Below are 18549 nucleotides of genomic sequence, written 5' to 3'. Positions count from 1 at the left end.
CCTACTTTCAATTATCACATGCCATTTCAAGCCAAATTTAAATTAAGAGAAAGCATACTTTGTGTAGGAAGCTTACCACACAAAAATAGATTAGCCTAAATCAGATTCATCCAGCTGAAATAGTTCTAACCTTTTTAAATAGTGCAGTGTACAATATGACAAGCATGTGGACTTATATTAGAAGTCTTGTGAAATTCAATAATCTGGTATGTTTTTCTACTTTTTGGCTTCTGATGTTAAATTAGTCTTGTGCTCTTGACAGAACTGTCACACGATTCAGACTAGTTACCCTGAACAGGTGACGTTTACTGGTGTATTTGTGATTGCAAAATTTGTTCATATTATTCGGTCATTTATTGATTATGATAACTTGAAAGTGATTATATAATAAATAATTTCCATTTTCCTTTACTCAAACTGTGATTGCTTTGTTAGTTGTTTCCTTAATTAAATACATATTTAGATTAGTGTCTTGGCTGTACTGTAACTAGCTAAAATGAAATATTTATTGGCGTTTTATCACTGTTACAGTATTTGCTAACACAAATGAGGTTGTGACTTAAAACGGCGCATTTTGTTTGACTTGTAATTTTAATCACTTTTTTGTTGCTGGTAGTCGGCTATGAATTAGCAGCATCTTTTGAAATGGGTGTTTAGTTAATCAAATAGCTTGATGATGTTATTGCAGTTCTATATGGGAGGCTCTGAAAACATCTGGCTCCGATGCAAATGAAACCATTTAAATGAGTGTGTAGCCTAGAGTGTTTAAGTTCATAGGCAAATATGCTAATAATCGCTGCCACAAAAAAAGCTTTCCATTCAGCCTGTGGAAGGCAATGCAACTCAAAGATCCCATTTAAAGTCAGCGTCAGCTTAGTCCAATTTAGTAAAATGTTTTATAACGCCACTTGATTCTAGTAAATTCTCCACTTTTTACCAGTCACTATCAGGAGAATGTGAATGAAACAAAGCAGGACAGACTTCACCTTCGGTTAACCTGTTTAAGATGCCGCACTCCACACCAGTGCTTTAGGATGACTGTACACGAGCAGCCAAGCTATGTCATTAGGGAGAAAATGGACCTAGTCTAATAATTCAACAGAAAAATTGTCTCACTGCTTTTTGTATGTCCTTAATCCATCACAGGAGTCTCCGGGAGCTCTGAGATGTAATGTCTGAATTTTACAGTGAATTGTTTTGATCTTGTATAATATAGGAACCCTGGCATTTCCTGCTTATATCTATAAACAGAGATGTATCACTACAATAAGTAGTTTGTTTACACTCAACAGGTTTGGAAAATGTTCAGTTTATCTGACACTGTACATGTAAATGGCATGATTATTCCGGAACCGCTTGAGCTCGCTTTTCCAGAGGTTTTCGGGTAATGCTCCTCAATTTTGTTGTCTGTTGCAGTGTGTCATGGGAAATTCAGTAGCAGAACCTGAGACGGCAAATGGGATTTAAGATGACCGAAGACCAGGATGCCGGAGGCTTATTGAACGATGAGCAAACTCGCTGTACTGTAAATATGGAATGTCAGGACTGGATGGTATTTCCATTGTGACGTCGTATAATGAAAGTTTATTGTGATGATTCTGTTTGTAACTGTAATTTAAAAGGAATATTGTACGAAAAACCATGCACTCAATAAATATGAATCCACTTGATCAATTGTGGCCTAAAACTTTATGTCTCCTGCAAGATGGGCAGTGTGTGTTGAGTCATCGCCCACGAACAGAATGACTACATTATTCTGTCATCATTAAACAGTACAAACATTCACAAGGGGACAGACTATTTCACATGATCGAAAGGTTTCCTGTTTCCTATGTGCATTTGGTATTGCTAGAACAAAACTGTGGAAACTATCTGGCATGGAAAACAATAAATTTAATCTGCATTTATTTAATTAGCAGATGCTTTTGTCCAAAGCGATATAAATGTGGGGGGCAGCGTCAGACCGTGTCCCTAGAGCAGTTGTGGTTAAGGGCTTTGCTAAAGGCTTTGCTTAACAGTAATATGATTATGCATCTGGCCGTGGGATTGGAACCAGCAACTTTCTGGACATGAGTCTTAAGGCGGTGGAATGGTACCTGTGGCTTCACACCCAGGAGAGGGTGACTTGGATTCTGATGGAGAGTTTTGATTCTTGTTCTGCCCATGTTTCCTCTCATAGTCAAAATACATGCCGGTAAGTGAATTGGATTATATGTGTGTGAGTGTGTGTGTGGATCGTGTATATATTACATTATATATTGCATTATAGTACATATCACAATGTGATAAAAACGTGTTATTTTGACGTTGAGGGGAACACCTTCGGTCGCCACAAGGAGAATCTCAATTTTATAAAAATCTGTGACTGCAATCAAAAAATTAAAAATGCCAAAGGTCTCGTATTTTGTTTGGTTACTTAAGCTTAAGGCTGGGTAGGGGTTAAGGTCGTCATTGTTGGGATTAGAGTTTTCTTCATAGAAATGAATGGAGAGTCCCCTCAAAGATATAATTACAAACCTGTGTGTGTGTGTGTGCCCCTTCAGTGGACTGGTCCAGGGTGTCTCCTACTGTAATTTGCTCTTCCTGGGATGGACTCAGTACTGTCTATGAGGATTTGACCCCATAATGGGCAAGCAGTTATGAAAAGAGAATTAAGATTTCAGGCAGGGAAGTGTGGTTTTAAAATGCTTACTTGATATATTTCAGACTTTAGTTTTAGAGGCTCCAAATGAAGTTAGTGCCTCTCTTTCTTGACAAACTTCATCCATCCATCCATGAAGGGTAAAGGGAAAGAATCAATGGACAGGTAACCAATTTCATAAAATGTACTTTTCTGAAAAAGATCGCGTGACTCTTTTAAAAGATAGGATAATTTAACAAAGACATGAGACAGCACTTCTGACGTTTGGCTTTGTGTTAATTGATTTTCTGGCCTGAAGATCACTGGGCTCTTCACGTAGACGAGCATATACAGTAGGTACGCAGGTGAATGCTGTGTAATCGAAGGATTCTCAGGCTACTTGGGTTTAATGATTAATGTTGTTTTTGGGGAAAATTGTTTAACAAATTTAAAACTAATTAAAATTCGTATAGTGCTCCTTGAATTAAAAAAAAAACATAGTTTAGATTCAATGAGAGATGGCATATTTAACGAAACGTGTTTCCCAGTGCTGAGACCTATGGAAGGTCGCACTGGTTGTAAATTAAAAAGCAGCTGTCAATTATTCAGTTTAATGACTAATTTTAGCTGCAGATAATCATTTTAATTGATCTTTTATACATCTGCGCGTATTCCGCCGGGCTGTGGCAAACATACGTATAATTATGTCAGCTGTAATTTGAGAGGTCTTATCGGAAGTATGATGGAGTTTTACTGTTTAATATTTGTCAGGATCAGTTTCCTGATGAAATGCATGTGGCATGTGGGAAATTAAGTTCAGGATCGTGTTGATGGTAACAGAAGGAGATTAATACAGAGGGAACCTGCTGAAGGGGCTTTTGTAACGTTGACAGGATCTGGGGAGGCAATGGGAGGTAAATGTAATTACCTATAAATCACTTTGTTTCGCACCCATCACTGTTTCATTGGTGAAACGCCAAACCGTCTATCTTAAAGTGACTTAATGTGATGTCGAACAAACATCCAGAATTTGTAAATGATTGTAAAATATGAAGGATAAGTGAGTGAATGTTATCCTGCTGGATGTTCGCCATTCAGCCATAACATTAAAACCACTGCCTAATATTGTGTAGATCCCCCTTATACCGCCAAAACATCTCTGGCCCGTCGATGTACGGACTCTGCCAGACCTCTGACGGTGTCCTATTTTATTTGGTACAAAGACATTAGCAGCAAATCCTTTAAGTTCTGTAAGCTACAAGGTGGGGTCTCCATGGATGGGACTTGTTTGTCCAGCACATCCCACAGATGCTCAGTTGAATTGATCTGGGGAATTTGGAGGCAAAGTCAACACCTTGAACTCTTTTTCATGCTCCTCAAGCCATTCCCGAACAATTTTTGCAGTGTGGCAGTGTGCATTAACTTGCTGAAATAGGCCACTGACATCAGGGAGTATTGATGCCAAGAAGGGGTGTCTTGGTCTGCGACAATGTTTAGGTCGGTGGTATATGTCAAAGTAACATCCACATGAATGCCAGGGCCCAAGGTTTCCCAGCAGAACATTGTCCAGAGCATCACACTACCTCTGCCAGCTTGCCGCCTTCCCATACTGCATCCATCTCTTCCCCTGGTAAAGGCAATGCACACATTCAGCTGTCCAAATGATGTAACTGAAAACGTGACTCATCAGACCAGGCCACCTTCCATTGCTCCATGGTCCCGTTCTAGCGCTATTTGCCCTTTGTAGGCGCTTTCAGTGGCGGACAGGGGTCAGCATGGGCACTCTGACCGGTTGGCAGTCCTGCACCCCCATATGCAGCAAGCTGTGATGAACTATGTGTTCTGACACCTTTCTATCATAGCCAGCAATAACTTTTTCAGGAGTTTGTGCTACGGTAGCTCTCTTGCGCGATCCATGATCCTGTTGCTAGTTCACCGGTTGGCCTTCCTGGGACCGCGTCAGACCAGGATCACCCAGAACAACCTGCCATTTTGGTGATGCTCTGACCCAGTCAGTTGTAGCGAGATAATCAATGTCATTCACTAAAGATGAAATGGTTACTGGTTTCACGGTAAAATTTCCAACAGTTACCATTTCAAATTTTAGTTATCATTAAAACCATGGTTGATTACTGTGTTTAGAAAAACTCACATTAATACTTTCTAGCATCAACCAATGTTAACAACAGTATCCCAGATGCAGGTGCACCATGAAACATGGGTTTGCTTTGTGTCACTGAAATCATGACAGAAGGCATTAACAGCAATTCTGACACTGGTGATGTTAATGCTCATTTGATATGGTTTTCTTATGTTTACATATTGTCTATGTCACTATTTTAATGTTTATGCAAACAAAAAGTGCATAGCAAGTGCTGCTAATCTTGTGATTTTCAGTATAAAACTTGATTTCAGTCTGTGTGGGTACATTTTTAACACTTTAAGTGCATTTTCACTACTGCAATAATATTGATAACCATGATAGTTTTAGTCACTATAATTGTGAAGACCATACCGTTTCATTTCTATTATTCACTTCACCTGTCAGTAGTTTTAGCGATGATCGGTGTATGTTCTTGTTTGTTGAGATTGTGCATGAGAACTCCTCACTTTCCCAGACAGTGCATGTGATATAAATGTGATGTCCGGTTAACTGTATACAGTCATGTGAAAAAGAAAATACACCCTCTTTCAGTTCTATGGTTTTACGTATCAGGAAATAAATAAAATATTCTTATACTTACCAGGTTCTAAAGTTATTTAAATCTAACCTCTGGTGTAAAACAATACACAGCAGATTCCACCATGTCATTATATTTTTAATAAAAATGAACTAAAAACTAAGTACATGCCGTGATTCAGTAGCTTGTAGAACAACCTTTTGCAGCCATAATTTGAAGTAATTGTTTTCTGTATGACTTTATCAGACTTTCACATCATTGTGGAGGAATTTTGGCCCAGTCTTCTTTACAATGTTATTTTAGGTCATTGAGGTTTGTATATGCATCCACTTATGCACAGTTCTCTTATGGTCCCTCCTCAACATTTCAATCAGGTTGAGGTCTGGACTTTGACTGGGCCATTGCAACACCTTGATTCTTTTCTTTTTCAGCCATTCTGTTGCAGATTTGCTGCTACGCTTGGGATCATTGTCCTATTGCATTACCCAATTTCAGCCGAGCTTTAGCTGTCAGACAGATGGCCTCACATTTGACTCTACAGTACTTTGCTATACAGAGGAATTCATGGTCCACTCAATAATTGCAAGGTGCCCATGTTCTCTGGCTGCAGAAGCCCAAATCATCACCCCTCCGCCACTGTGCTTCAAAGTTGGTATGAGGTGTTTGTACTGATATGCTGGTTTTCGCCAAACGTGGCGCTGTGCTTTATGGCCAAACATCTCCGCTTTGATCTCCTCTGTCCAAAAAACGTTCTTCCAGAAGTCGTGATTTGTTCAGATGCAAATCTAAGCCATGCTGCTATGTTCATTTTAGGGAGAAGAGACTTTCTTCTGGCAGACCTTCCAAATAAGCCATACTTGTTATTGTACTGTCATGAACTGTAAAATTTAATATGCTAAATGAGGCCTGTAGAGTCTGAGATGTAGGTCTTGAGTTTTTTTAATTTCTCTGAGCTTTGCATGGTCTGACCTTGTGATGCCCACTCCTGGGAAGACTGGCAACTGTCTTGAATGTTTTCCACTTATGAATAATCTTCAAGTTGTTTGAAAAAAACCTTATAACCCTTCCCAGATTGATGGACAGCAACAACTGCTTCTCTAAAACCATTGCTGATGTCTTCCCTCTTTGGCATTATGTTATACACCTGAATGCTCCAGACCTGCCAATACTGCCTTTATAGTGGTGGTCACATTTGCTGAAGATCAATTAATCAACTGCTTTTGATTAGCAGCACCTGGCTGCTACTTACCCTCTAAATTCCTACGTAAGTAGTAAGGGTGTCCTTAATTTTTAAGCAAACTGCTTTGACTTTCGGCTTATTTTTTGTTAAATAATGAGATGTCAAATGTCAGGTTGTATTTACCTAATTTTAAGACCAGATGATTTTTTTATTATATCCTGATACATAAAACCTTAGAATTGACAGAGGGTGTATTTTTTTCACATGACTGTACATGTCTGTGAGGGCCAGAATCTCATCCTGGGTGTCCCTGCTCTGTGTTTGCTGCAAGAGAACCTGGAATCATTACACTCCTGCACTGGATATGTGGTTATGTTGATTAAAAAGATTTTGTTTTGCAAAGCATACCCCATATACAACAGAAGTAGGCCTAACTTCAGAAAAAAAACTCGTAATAGATACATATATTAGTGATAGATTGTTTTCAAATTTCAGAGATATTGTAGCTGTTCGCTATGGAGGCCCAGCAGTGAAAAACAAAATAACATTTTCAATAGCAAATGAAGGTGGCTCAGTGGGCAGCGCCGTCTATCGCACCTGCGGGGTTGACGGTGTGGATCCTGCCTCTGCTCTCTGTGTGCACAGTTTGCAATCCAAAGACAGGCTCATTCATATTTCCCTGTTGTCCATTCTGTGTGAGCCCTGAGATGGATGTTACTCTATCTGGGGTTTGCCTCTGCCTGACTGCCTGGGATAGGATCCAGCCCCCCATCACTGACCCTGGCTGCGATAAGCAGCGAGAAGATGAATGGAAGAACAAATTCAAAATGACAAACTAATAAAAAAGATAAATAATGCTTCAGATTACATGTTACATTCACTGAAAATGCAATGACATTAATAGTGAAATATTTCAATAGTAACAGAGACCACAGGGTGAGATGGTGGGTGGTTTCCTCTCACCCTGCTGTGCTTGGGGTGCTTCGGTGGACCTGGTGTTACATCCACTCCTTTGCACCCCTCCTTTAGGCTTTTTGTTGCCCCCGGAAACCTTTTCCAAGCGGTTAGAAAACGGATAGGTGGACAAATTTACAAACAAAATACAGGAGAACCTAGGAACTCGAACATCGAATGGGTCTGGCCTTTTTTAAAAGAAATTTTTTCAACTTGTACCTTGATCGATCCTGCTACAACTTGTATGGTTTAAGACGCAGTCAGCTCTACTATTTCGGACCTTGAACGTTTAGGTTGAGAAAAATCTAACCACAATTTAATTAGGTTGTCATTTATTTCATGTTTATTGCTTTTTTTGTGTGCTTTTCATGTGTGTATTAGTTTTATATTGATTGTCAATGTTGTTTATCATTAGTTAGGTAGATTGATAACTTTGAATAGGCAAACATTTGGAGCTCTAGAACGGATTAAATTCATTTACATTAATTCTTATGAGGAAATGCGACATGGACCTCGACCAAATCGCAACTCAGCTGAGCTTGGCATCGGCCATAGTTCTGTGATGGCAGGAAGTGGTGAGGCTGTACTACCAAAAGAAAGAGCAGGAAGGATACATGATGGCTGTTCTGAAGGTTGTTATTACATAAATGTGATCAAATTATGTAATTTTCAAGTTGTAATCTCTGTTCATTCTTTTGTCACTGTTAATTTAAGTCTTACACAGTTAGTTTTTGATGCAAAAAATGTATGCATGATATACAATATACTCCGAGGAGCCAAAACTTTATGAGCATCCCCATGTGATGTGAATAACATCAGCTGTAGTAAGAACGATGTGTGTCAAGGTCTGGCATATATTAGCTGGCAAGCTAACATTTGGTACTCATACGCAACATGTTGAATGCAGAAGAATTGAGCAGGGATAAAGATCTGAGTGACTATGACAAGAGTCAAATATTTATGGCCAGACAACTGGGTCAGAGCATCTCTAAATGCTTCGGTGAGTACCCACTGGGAGGTCCAAGGAGGGAAAAACTACGAATCGCCAACAGGGTGTTGCACAGCCAAGACTCAGTGATGCGAGCTGTGAATGAAGGCTATCCCATGTGATCCAAACCAACAGAAGGGCTACTGCGGCACAGAGAGCAGATGATGTTGATGCTGTCATGGGAGGAATGAGTCCTGACACAGAGTGCATCGAGTCATGCTGTGTATGGGAGTATATATATATATATATATATACGTATATTAAAAAGTATGCAAAGAGTGTACACTCTGCTAGCTGACATATGGTGCTTTTCCACTGCTACCGAACCGAGCCATACCGCAAACTTGCAGTTTTCCATTGTAAATTATGCAAGCCGTACCCGCACTGACTTACAGTACCAGCAGGGCCAAAAGTGTAACTAAACCATGGTGGTTATGTCACCATCATCTGATTGGTCGAAATGCATGGAGATATCGGTGTTCCGTGCATGGACTATCTGAAGGGAAAAAGGCATTTCCTATATATTATTCATTATTAGTAGTAGGGCACATCACAATGTATTGATGCATTCCCGATAATTAACTTGGAAGTTGGAACCTGAAGATTTCCAACTTACTATAAAAGTACTATAGACCAGTGAAACAGAATGGATTCATAATGATAATTCATGCAAGCAAATGCTAATTACAATAGCATTGGATGCTAACATAACACGGTGATTCTCATGAATGTGTGAGCAGGAAATTAGCACCGAGTAAATCATGATGTACAGTGTGTGAACAGTAAACAAGCGCCTCTTCCGTTTTATATTCCCATCGCTTTTCAAAACCAAGAACACCTTTGCCAGGGTTGCCAACTTTGGTCAGCTGGCTGGAGATTTTCAAATCGAGACAATTCTGCCCACACATACTTACCCATTTACATGTATGTAACAGTTTTGTTACCTTGTAAATAGCCTGTTGGATTTGCAAACTACCCCAACGCTTTTGGTGTTGCTAAGTTTAAGTTAATAATAGAATATTATAGACTTGCTGTAAGATTTTTGCAAGAGCTTGAGAGTCTGAGCGTCACCCTAGATGCGTTACGGCTGGCAGCTCTGCCATCACCGTGCCGACCCCTTTGTCTTGGAAAACCCTCGCTGTTACTCGTCTCTATTGGAAATGCAGCAATAGGTAGCTTCATTAGTTATAGATTGCTTAGACATTCTTACTGTATAAATATTGTACTATCTAACTTATTTAAATAGAAATAATATTAGACTAGCTAGCTTCGGTAAATGTACTGAATATCATTTAAAACTAGATATGGGCAACAAGAACCATGAAAAAATATTTTACAGATGCCAATCATTTGATTGACTGGTAGGAATTTGGATTAAGAACTTGTCCCTCTTGTACTCACAACCCCCCCACCCCCCCACCCCCACCAGTGCAGCCTCGCTGCAGGCCGCCAGATTGCGCAGCATGGCCCTGGGGAGGCAGCCATGTGGGAAATGAGTATGTGTGGACACAGAGATGGTGGGCAGTGGCCTAGCAGGCCTGCAGAAATCTGGGCAAGGCGACTCCGTTTGGGGAGCAGCTGTGGGTCCAGCCAGCTCAACGTCTTGGTCTCCCCCCCCCACCCCAGTGTGCTCGGTGCACTCCCTAACACTGCCCCCCCCACCCCAGCGTGCTCTGTGCACTCCCTAACACTGCCCCCCCCACCCCAGCGTGCTCTGTGCGCTTCCTAATAATGCCCCCTCAGCATGTTCTGTTCTGCCTAACAGTGCCCCCCCAGCGTGCTCTGTGCGCCCCCTAACAGTAACCACCCCCCCATCCCTGACAGCTGTCTGTTATGCTCGATGCTGACACAGCTTCTCTGTCATGATGCTCCTAAATTTGTCACACCTTCCATTTGGAATCCCTTTACTGTTCAATGGCTGAGGTTGCCAGTTCTTTCTAGGCAAGCTCCGCCCTTTCTAGGCAAAGCCCCCCCACCCCCGCCCCCAGGTGTGTGTGAAAAGTTCACATAGTCTTTCCGTGTTAGTGTGGACTTCCTGCCCTTTCTTCCCACAGTGCGAAATTTCCCATAGCGTGTGCTGTGTGATGGACTGGCATCCTCTCTAGGGTGTTCCTCTGCTAAACAGTATGGATGGATGGATAATCTCAATCACAGATATACACATTGTGGCCTGCACTAGAGAATTCCAGCCGATCCTTTAATCTGTTCAGTCTCAATGCCAGCTAAATTTCCGTTAATACATGACAGTGGACATGCCATCTATTTTCTTGATGCCATGTTACTTGACAAAAGAAAATGGTTGCAGAGGTTGTCCAACTTGAGTGTTCAGTGGGTCCAAATCCTCTCTATCTCAACTCCCACCTTATTGACATATGTTGGGTCAGCACAGCAGTTCCGTTTTGACAATTGCCATCATGCAAACCTGTCATTTTGAGTTTTCCCTCTTCCGAGCTCCTGCAATTGTTCACTTAAGGTCACAAACTGGTGAGAAGGCTTTGGCGTGGGAATTGCCATGGAAACATTCAGCCCTGTAGCCCGCTGTGTGAATGGGTCAGTTCTAGTCCTTCTTTCTTGGGAGGTCGTATGAATATTCCAATATTTTTCAGCTAATTTGACAGTTATCAGCTAGATCACAGAGCCCTGTCTATATTTGTATCTGAGTATGTGTGCGTGTGTGTATGCAAGCGTGTGCGTGTATGCATGCGTGTGTGTGTGCGTGTGTGATCCAGGTATACCTTGCCTTGTGGGGACCAAATGTCCCCACAACGTGATAAATACCCGTTTTTTTTTTACCATATGGGGCCCAGTTTCCTGGTCTTCACATGGGAAAACTCTTTTACAAAAATCCATAACTGCAATGGAAAAATCTTGGCATTCAGCCCAGGCTCTGATCCCTCTGAATCTATATGAACTTATTCACGTATCAAGTTAATACTGCGATCGCAACACACTTCTGCAAGACTAAAGCGGTGTGATTCATCTTCAGACTATTTGATTATTAATTCTTAATCTTTGGGGACATGTTTCCTTCTCAGTGTTATTGCTAGATACCTTTGGAAATTATAGATACTGAATAATAGATTTCCACAGTTGAATCATTTAAAGTAAGTTAGCGATTCTGTTTTGTTTGTCATTGTACTCTGATACACAAATGACTTTATATCTAGTGTCTGAGACCAGCAGGCACAATTAAAATTAAAACTCAACATTTTTACCTACCTTGCCGGCTGTAATTTGCTCTTTTCTCACATGCTAGGGCTGTATCTCCTATCCATTTAAGAGCAATAATCTTTCAGCTAAGCTCAAATGAGATTTAGTTTCTCAGTGGACTTTATCAAATTTAATTATAATATCTATAATTACCAAAGCAATCTTCTGTGGGTGCATGAATTATAATTTGAAGTGGAACTATGACACTAACAGTGTAACGTCAGTTCCAGTAGCATTGGCCATGTGCATGCGGCTTTCTTTTGTAGTCGCCCTTGAACATTTATACGCTCTGTATCACGTCTGTATTAATTGGTGAGGAGTTTATCTTGCGGCAGTGAGTGTAACACCGAGACAACCTTCATTGTGTCTCAACATAAATCTCCTTCCTTTTTCGCTCTTGGAAAGGAAACCTCTTCACATTCGAAACGCGGTTATCTGTACGGTGAGTGATGCACGCACAGACTTTTCAAGGGGCAGGTGCTCGAACTGGGGGGGGGGGGGCTTGGCCAATTGGTACATTTTGCAGGTTGGGGGGGGGTCCCTTATTTTTGCAGTGAGGTGGCACTCGGTAATTTTTCAGGATCGGAGGATTTTGCATGATTGTCAGTCATCTTAAAAGGGCACTTGGAACATCAAAGTCCTCCCGACAAAACGGGCCGGTGCTAAGGCCCCCACCCCCCGCACACGCACACGCACATGCCTATGTATGCTGGAAAGCCATACTGCACATGGTGACGTTGTAGAGTCTGGGGCTGAACACACTGGAGATGTTTCTTGTGCTTTGTCGCTTCTTGTGAGGAGACATTTGCTTTCAGGCACATTTGGCAGAAGGATTTTTGGAAGCGATGAAACAATGTTTCCAATGGATTTCCCTGCCGAAAGATCAGGCTCTGGAAATTTAATTAAAAAAGAACACGTACACTTACATGCGCGCGCGTTAACAGCAATGTAGACACACTGATTTACCTAAACCACATAGACTAGGGCTTTGGATAGAACTCTCCCCAGGGCAGACAGAACAAGCAAACTTCACACACGCAGAGCCAAATCGAGCCCTCAACCCACCTCCCCCCCCCCCCGAGCACACACGTGAAGTGCAGCATATGCAAAAATAAGCCCCCTCCCCACTCTCTAGTTCTGGACAAAGTAAGCCAAGCTGTCCTTGAAAGTTAAAATCCCTGAAAGCTGTCAGTGGGCCAGATGTGGCATATTGGAGCTGGGAATGGAGCACGACTATACTGCTGAAGGATCGAGGCTGTGAGTGGGGGCTCAGCAGGGGGGCACACTGCAGGGGGCGCTCTTCCCACCACCAACTTTAATCCCTCATCATCCGTCACCTCTGGCAACTTCCAGCTCTATGAAATCAACTGAATGTTTTCCCACAGAAAAGCAGAGCAAAATTGTGCAGCGTCTGTCAAAATTTCTGTCAGCTAATTAGACTACAGCTTAGGATCTTTAAAAAAATAAAAGTAGTGAGGAATAAAGGTGGGAATAGTCAGCACAAACAACAACATTCTACCAAAACAGAATGACAGGGAATCATGGATTCTTATATAGTTCCAGAAATGTAAAAAGACTGGTTCAGGGTTGGAAAATGATATTCCTTTATCAAACAATTTGCAAATTTGAGACTTTTACAGTTCACATGCTGTAGTTTTCGTCTTGGAAAAAAAATCCAGAATAAATTACAAACTTAAAACAATATTTATTAAATATCAAATATTTCTTAAAATCCATACTCGCTTCCTTAATATAGGAAGAAGGGCATGTTTTAAACCATGTTACTTGCTAGTTTATTAGGTACTTATTAATAGGTACTATTAATCCTGTTTGTTAATGCAAAGAGTCAATCATGAATGCAGACAGCAGGCAGACAAGGTGAGGAGCTTAAGTGGTTGTTTGGTTACGCACTAGAACTGCTAAGACACCTGATCTCAGGAACTGCTGCCCCACTGAGCTTTTCACACAATACAGTGTTTACAGAGTTTACAGAGTATGGTTTGATAAACTAGAAACGTCCAGTCAGTGGCAGTTCTGCTGCTGAAAACACCTTGTTAATGAGAGAGGTCAGGGGAGAATGGCTGGACTCGTTAAGGCCAACAGTAATGCCAAAAATAACAGCTCAGCACAGCAGTAGAGTAGAGAAAGGAATCTCTGAGCGTACAACTTATAAACCCTTGAAGCAGCTCTGGAGGCAAAAGATCCTGCCTGGTCCAGCATAGCAGCACCTCAAACAATGACACTGAACGTATAACCGCTACGTACAAATGAATAATTGTCATGTATACTTATTATTTAATATATATATATATTCAGTATTTATTTTCCATCCATCTCTCTTCAAACCGCTTACCCTGGACAGGACCATACAGAAGAAGGTTAATTTCATGAAATACCGTAGCATTAGGACCATAACCCTCCGGTAGGCACGTCTACAAGTCTGGATGTAAAATGGAGAATGAATACACTGTAGCTTTAAGATTTTAGAGTTAACAAAAAATGTGAGAAAGGCTGTATATTTTTGTGAAAGAAGGTATGTGGTCACACGTGTTAGGGTTCAACACTTCCCTGTGCAACTGGATGCTGGACTTCCTGACCGAGTTACCCCACACAGTCCACACTGGAGACATCACCATACCGAGGACTGGCACCCCAGTACTCAGCCCACTCCGGTTCAGCCTCCTTACTCATGTCTCTACTGCTGCATACAGCTCTAACTCCATCGGCAAGTTTGCTGACGACAAAGCGGTGATGGGTCTCATCGGCAATGGTGATACATTGGTATACAGGATTGAGCCATTGGTGGACTGGTGTAAGTCCAACAATCTGTTTCCTAAAGTGGACAAAACGAAAGAAATAGTTGTTGGATGAGTGCTGCCCACCGCCCACAGAACACCGAGGGCTCTGTGGTGGAGTCGGTCAGAGCGGCAGATTCCTTGGGGTGCATCTGGCAGCTGACCTGCTTCCTCAACACTTCCTCCTTAGCCAAAACGGCACATGAGTGAATGAATTTATTTCTTTAGCAAAAGTCATTCCTATAGACATTCCTTATATAGAGACACAGCTTGTCAGACGATTCATTACCCTAACCACCTGGCAAGTCTTGTAAGGTTTATCCTTAATGGTCAGTTCCAAAAACAACTTCCACAGAACTGCAATGCCTATGACCGCACGACCCTATAATGGATAGTGCATGCAGCTGAGAAGATCACGGGGGCCATTGATGACATGGTGCACCTGTAAGGCCTCCAGCACTGTGGAGAACACCTCCCGCCCTTCCCGCAGTCTCTCTATCCCCCTTCCGTCTGTCAGAAGGTGCCAGAGCGTCCGGGCCAGCTCGGTAACACCTTCCCTATGGCATTCCACACTCTGAACTCTTTGCTGCCCGCCTCCCCACAGATTTAAACTTTACACTAACTCTGCTCTGCATTGTTGCAATGTTACTAGTTTTCTTCATGTAACTTTGATATATGTGTATTATTTTCCCTACATACCACTGTTTTGCCTCCATCACTTCCCATCCTAAGCATTCCATCATTGTTTACTTTTACAGTGTGTTGATGTTGTTTATGTGACCCCCGCCCACACACTTTCCTGTCTATCCATACACTTTATTTATATATGTATCACTGCGTCAATGTATGCAGTGTTGTTGAATATGGTTGGTGTGACAATAACACCTCACATGGCTTGACTTGACCCTGTGTTGATAAGTAATTTTGGAAGGTGTACAGAAGAATGGCGAGTGAGTAACGGCAAGTGCTGTGCAAAAAGGACTCTGTCGGAATGAGACGCTGATGTCACACTAATGACGTCACAGCCAGCAGTTACGGCATGAAGTTAATTCCTTAAGTTGGACACTCAGGCCTTTAGCTGAGAACCTATTTTTACCTGGTAAAATGTGTCAGCTGTACAGGGGTGGGATCCAGCTCCCCACAGTGGCAGGGCTGCTGGATGGCCACTGGAGGAGTCGCGTGAAGATATGCTGTTAAGATACGGAGACGTCTTCATGCTGATTTCAGCATCTTGGCCCCAGTGACCATGAACTGGATCGACTGTTATGAAAGATGGATGGATGGCACTGGTGATGAATGTCAGTGAAGTATGGCTGTTTCTTTGGGGTTCAGCGTTGACCTCACATCCTAACCTGTGCCATATCACATCACTACCTAGTGGGAGGAGCTTCCCATCACCCCCACACTAGGCTTGGGCGGAATCTTTTTCACGCTGTCACACTTTATAGTATATGGCTTTTCCTGCATTTTTTGTACATGATTAAATTCGCTGGATTCCCCATGATACATTTCGCTGAGCGAAAATATGGCAGTATACCAAAAAAAGCCATGACCCCCACCAGGATAAGTGGTTAGAAGATGGACAGATAATGATGGGTTCGTAGACCTTGTGTTCTCCCAGTTCCAGGTGCTGGCTGGTAGATTTACTTCAAACACATTGTAAGTGTTACTTTGCTTCCGACATTAACATATAGACACATTAAAAAGAAATCCGACATAACAGGCTCACTCTGTCGACGTGCCATCAAGCGGAAAAGTGAAAACATCACCGACGAGGGCAATGCAGGCCCTGCTGATGAGCGTAAACACCAGGCATTAATATATGCCCTGCTTTATGCCGCTCCTCCGCACGCGCTGTTTTGCATACGTAAAACAACATGAATAAGAAAAGGCGGCCAGATGTTCTTTCATGTCTTTTGTTGTTGGGTCGGCCACCATTTTCATGCTAATTTGCGTCACGATGCCGGCTGGAGTGTGCCTTTGTAGCTCCCCACAGCACCAGACCCCCCTGTACGGCTGAAAGGAACGGCTCTGCCGTTCCCTCAGTCTCGGCTTGTCACTTTAGCTCTCTCTCTCCTGCTCGGCGCTGTAAATGACTCTTGTTGAGCATGATTGAAGAGCGGGATCAATGCAGAAGCTCGTTCTGACATGCTGTCCGCTGTTACCAGACCGTCTTGCAGATACAGGCGACGGCTACACATGGCACCAGCCGTATCTCAGCCAATCAGCGTGATGAGCACCGCATCGTGTCGGGGTCGAGCCCCTCCTGGCCTTGCTTTGTTCTTGAAGGAGTGCAAAGGCATAATTAAAAGCATACAATATTCAGCAGAAATCTGCCGGCGGAGAGGACCATTCGGAGGATGAATTAACGAGACACTGGAGTCCTTGGAGTTGGGGGGGGGTGCATGTCTTATTCTATCTCTGATATAAAGCTTGGCCTTTGGCTGTGCTGCGTGCCCAGGGGGCCCAGGAGCCATATCCTGGCTGCTCTTTGGCTACACATATCTGGACACTTCTGCATGTGTCTGCACACATCTACTCATTTATGCACACTTCTGCACACATACTGTATGCCCACATTTGCACGTGTCTGCACATATCTGGACACATACGTACGTATATGCACATATCTGGACACTATCGCACGTGTCTGCACGTCTGCACGTATCTGCACTCTCCGACATGTCTCTCCACTCTTATGCACATGTCTGCCCGTATCTGCAGACATGCTCCCCTTCCGAACATGGAGACAGTTTCCACATGGACCACTTACAGTACATGTGTGGAGTGCTCTCGCACTTTGTAGATGTGACATTGGTTTATGTTGGTGTGTGTGTGTGTGTGTTTGTGAGTACAGATGCACATGCCTATGTCTGCAAATGCGTGTCCTCAGCATTCTGGTATGACTCACGATTCCTAAATTCCAAACCCCCCCCCCCCCCCCCCAAGGCTGAGCTCTGGTTCTGTCCATCTGTGTAACACATCTTAATGTTAAAAATGTCAAATGTTTATTTATTTATATTTATTAAGGCTGGGAAATTTATCACATTAAGGCATGGCATTAATTGTAAAGTCATAACACGTGGTATTGTGTACTCAAGTTGGTGAATAATATGAGCAAAGATTTTTAAGAGAGAGAGAGATAAGGAGCGCGTGCTGCCGTGGGACAGGTGAGACCTCAGCTCCACACTAGTCCAAATGCAATGGAACAGTGTGAAGTTCTTTCTAGCGGCTGGAGTGCCAATCCTGCCACTGACCCCCAAATCTTCCATGAAAGTGGAAGGATGCATATTGAGAAAAACCCCCGTTCAGTTTGCACCTCTTTAAAAATCCCCAGATGGAGGCATATATAAGATAAAAATATCGCAATTTGCAGTATTTATTTGATTTTATTGAAGGTTTATGCCATAAAATTGTAAGATCTTTCTAAGTGCACTTTCAGAGGCTCTCGTGCTTCTGTTTTTAGAGTCATTTGCCAAATAGGTTTTAGATTTTCTATCAGTCATGAAGTCTAAAGTAAATAGTGTGTCGATCTGCCTGCTGAGTACCTGCAATTATTTGTACATGTGCTGTATGTCCTTAATCACCAAAGCGAGACTAAATATAATAATGATTTACTTGCCTTCTCAATGCCTTCTCTTGTCTTATTGCATCAAGCCTTTGTGAAAGCCTTTAAAGTCAGCTTGTACTAGCTTGCAAGTAATATTTGTGCTGAAAATGAATAATCTGTTCCGTTCTGCCTGTTATTTTTCCATTTAGCCAGCAGAGGTCTCTGCTGGTCATCCCGTTTCCTCACTTCTGTGGCTCCAATGAACCACACCTGTCCCTCGTTTAGTTCTCCTCAGTCTGTGTATATATGTGCCTGTCCTGTACTGAGTCTTAGGTTGTTGCTGGTCCCCCACCCAGTTATTCCTTTGTTCCTCTTGTTTAACCCCCTGTGGTCCTTTGGTTTCCTTTTTCTGTGCATTTCCTGTTGTAATACGGTCCTTCGTTATTTAGAAAGCTGTACCATGGATTGTCACTCCTTCCCGTTGTCTGATTCTGACATCTCCATAACTCTTGCCCTGGATTTGATTAAGTACTTTTATTAAACAAAATAAATACTAATATAACAAAACAGA

At 42.3% G+C, this 18549-nt stretch overlaps 1 protein-coding gene across 1 annotated transcript in view; it reads left to right on the top strand.

Moving 5' to 3' along the window:
• The window catches only part of LOC111847641 (ephrin type-B receptor 1-B), a 119350-nt gene extending 117680 nt beyond the window's left edge, over window positions 1-1670 (top strand). The window contains exon 17 of the mRNA XM_023819016.2: window positions 1417-1670. The gene's annotated coding sequence lies outside the window, so the exon portion shown is untranslated. The remainder of the gene's footprint in view (window positions 1-1416) is intronic.
• Window positions 1671-18549: the final 16879 nt, after the last annotated feature.

Source organism: Paramormyrops kingsleyae, chromosome 21 (genome assembly GCF_048594095.1).
Source record: "Paramormyrops kingsleyae isolate MSU_618 chromosome 21, PKINGS_0.4, whole genome shotgun sequence".
NCBI classification, from domain to species: Eukaryota; Metazoa; Chordata; class Actinopteri; order Osteoglossiformes; family Mormyridae; genus Paramormyrops; species Paramormyrops kingsleyae.
The sequence above is the reverse complement of the archived record's forward strand: the minus strand, read 5'-3'. Positions and strand labels throughout refer to the sequence as shown.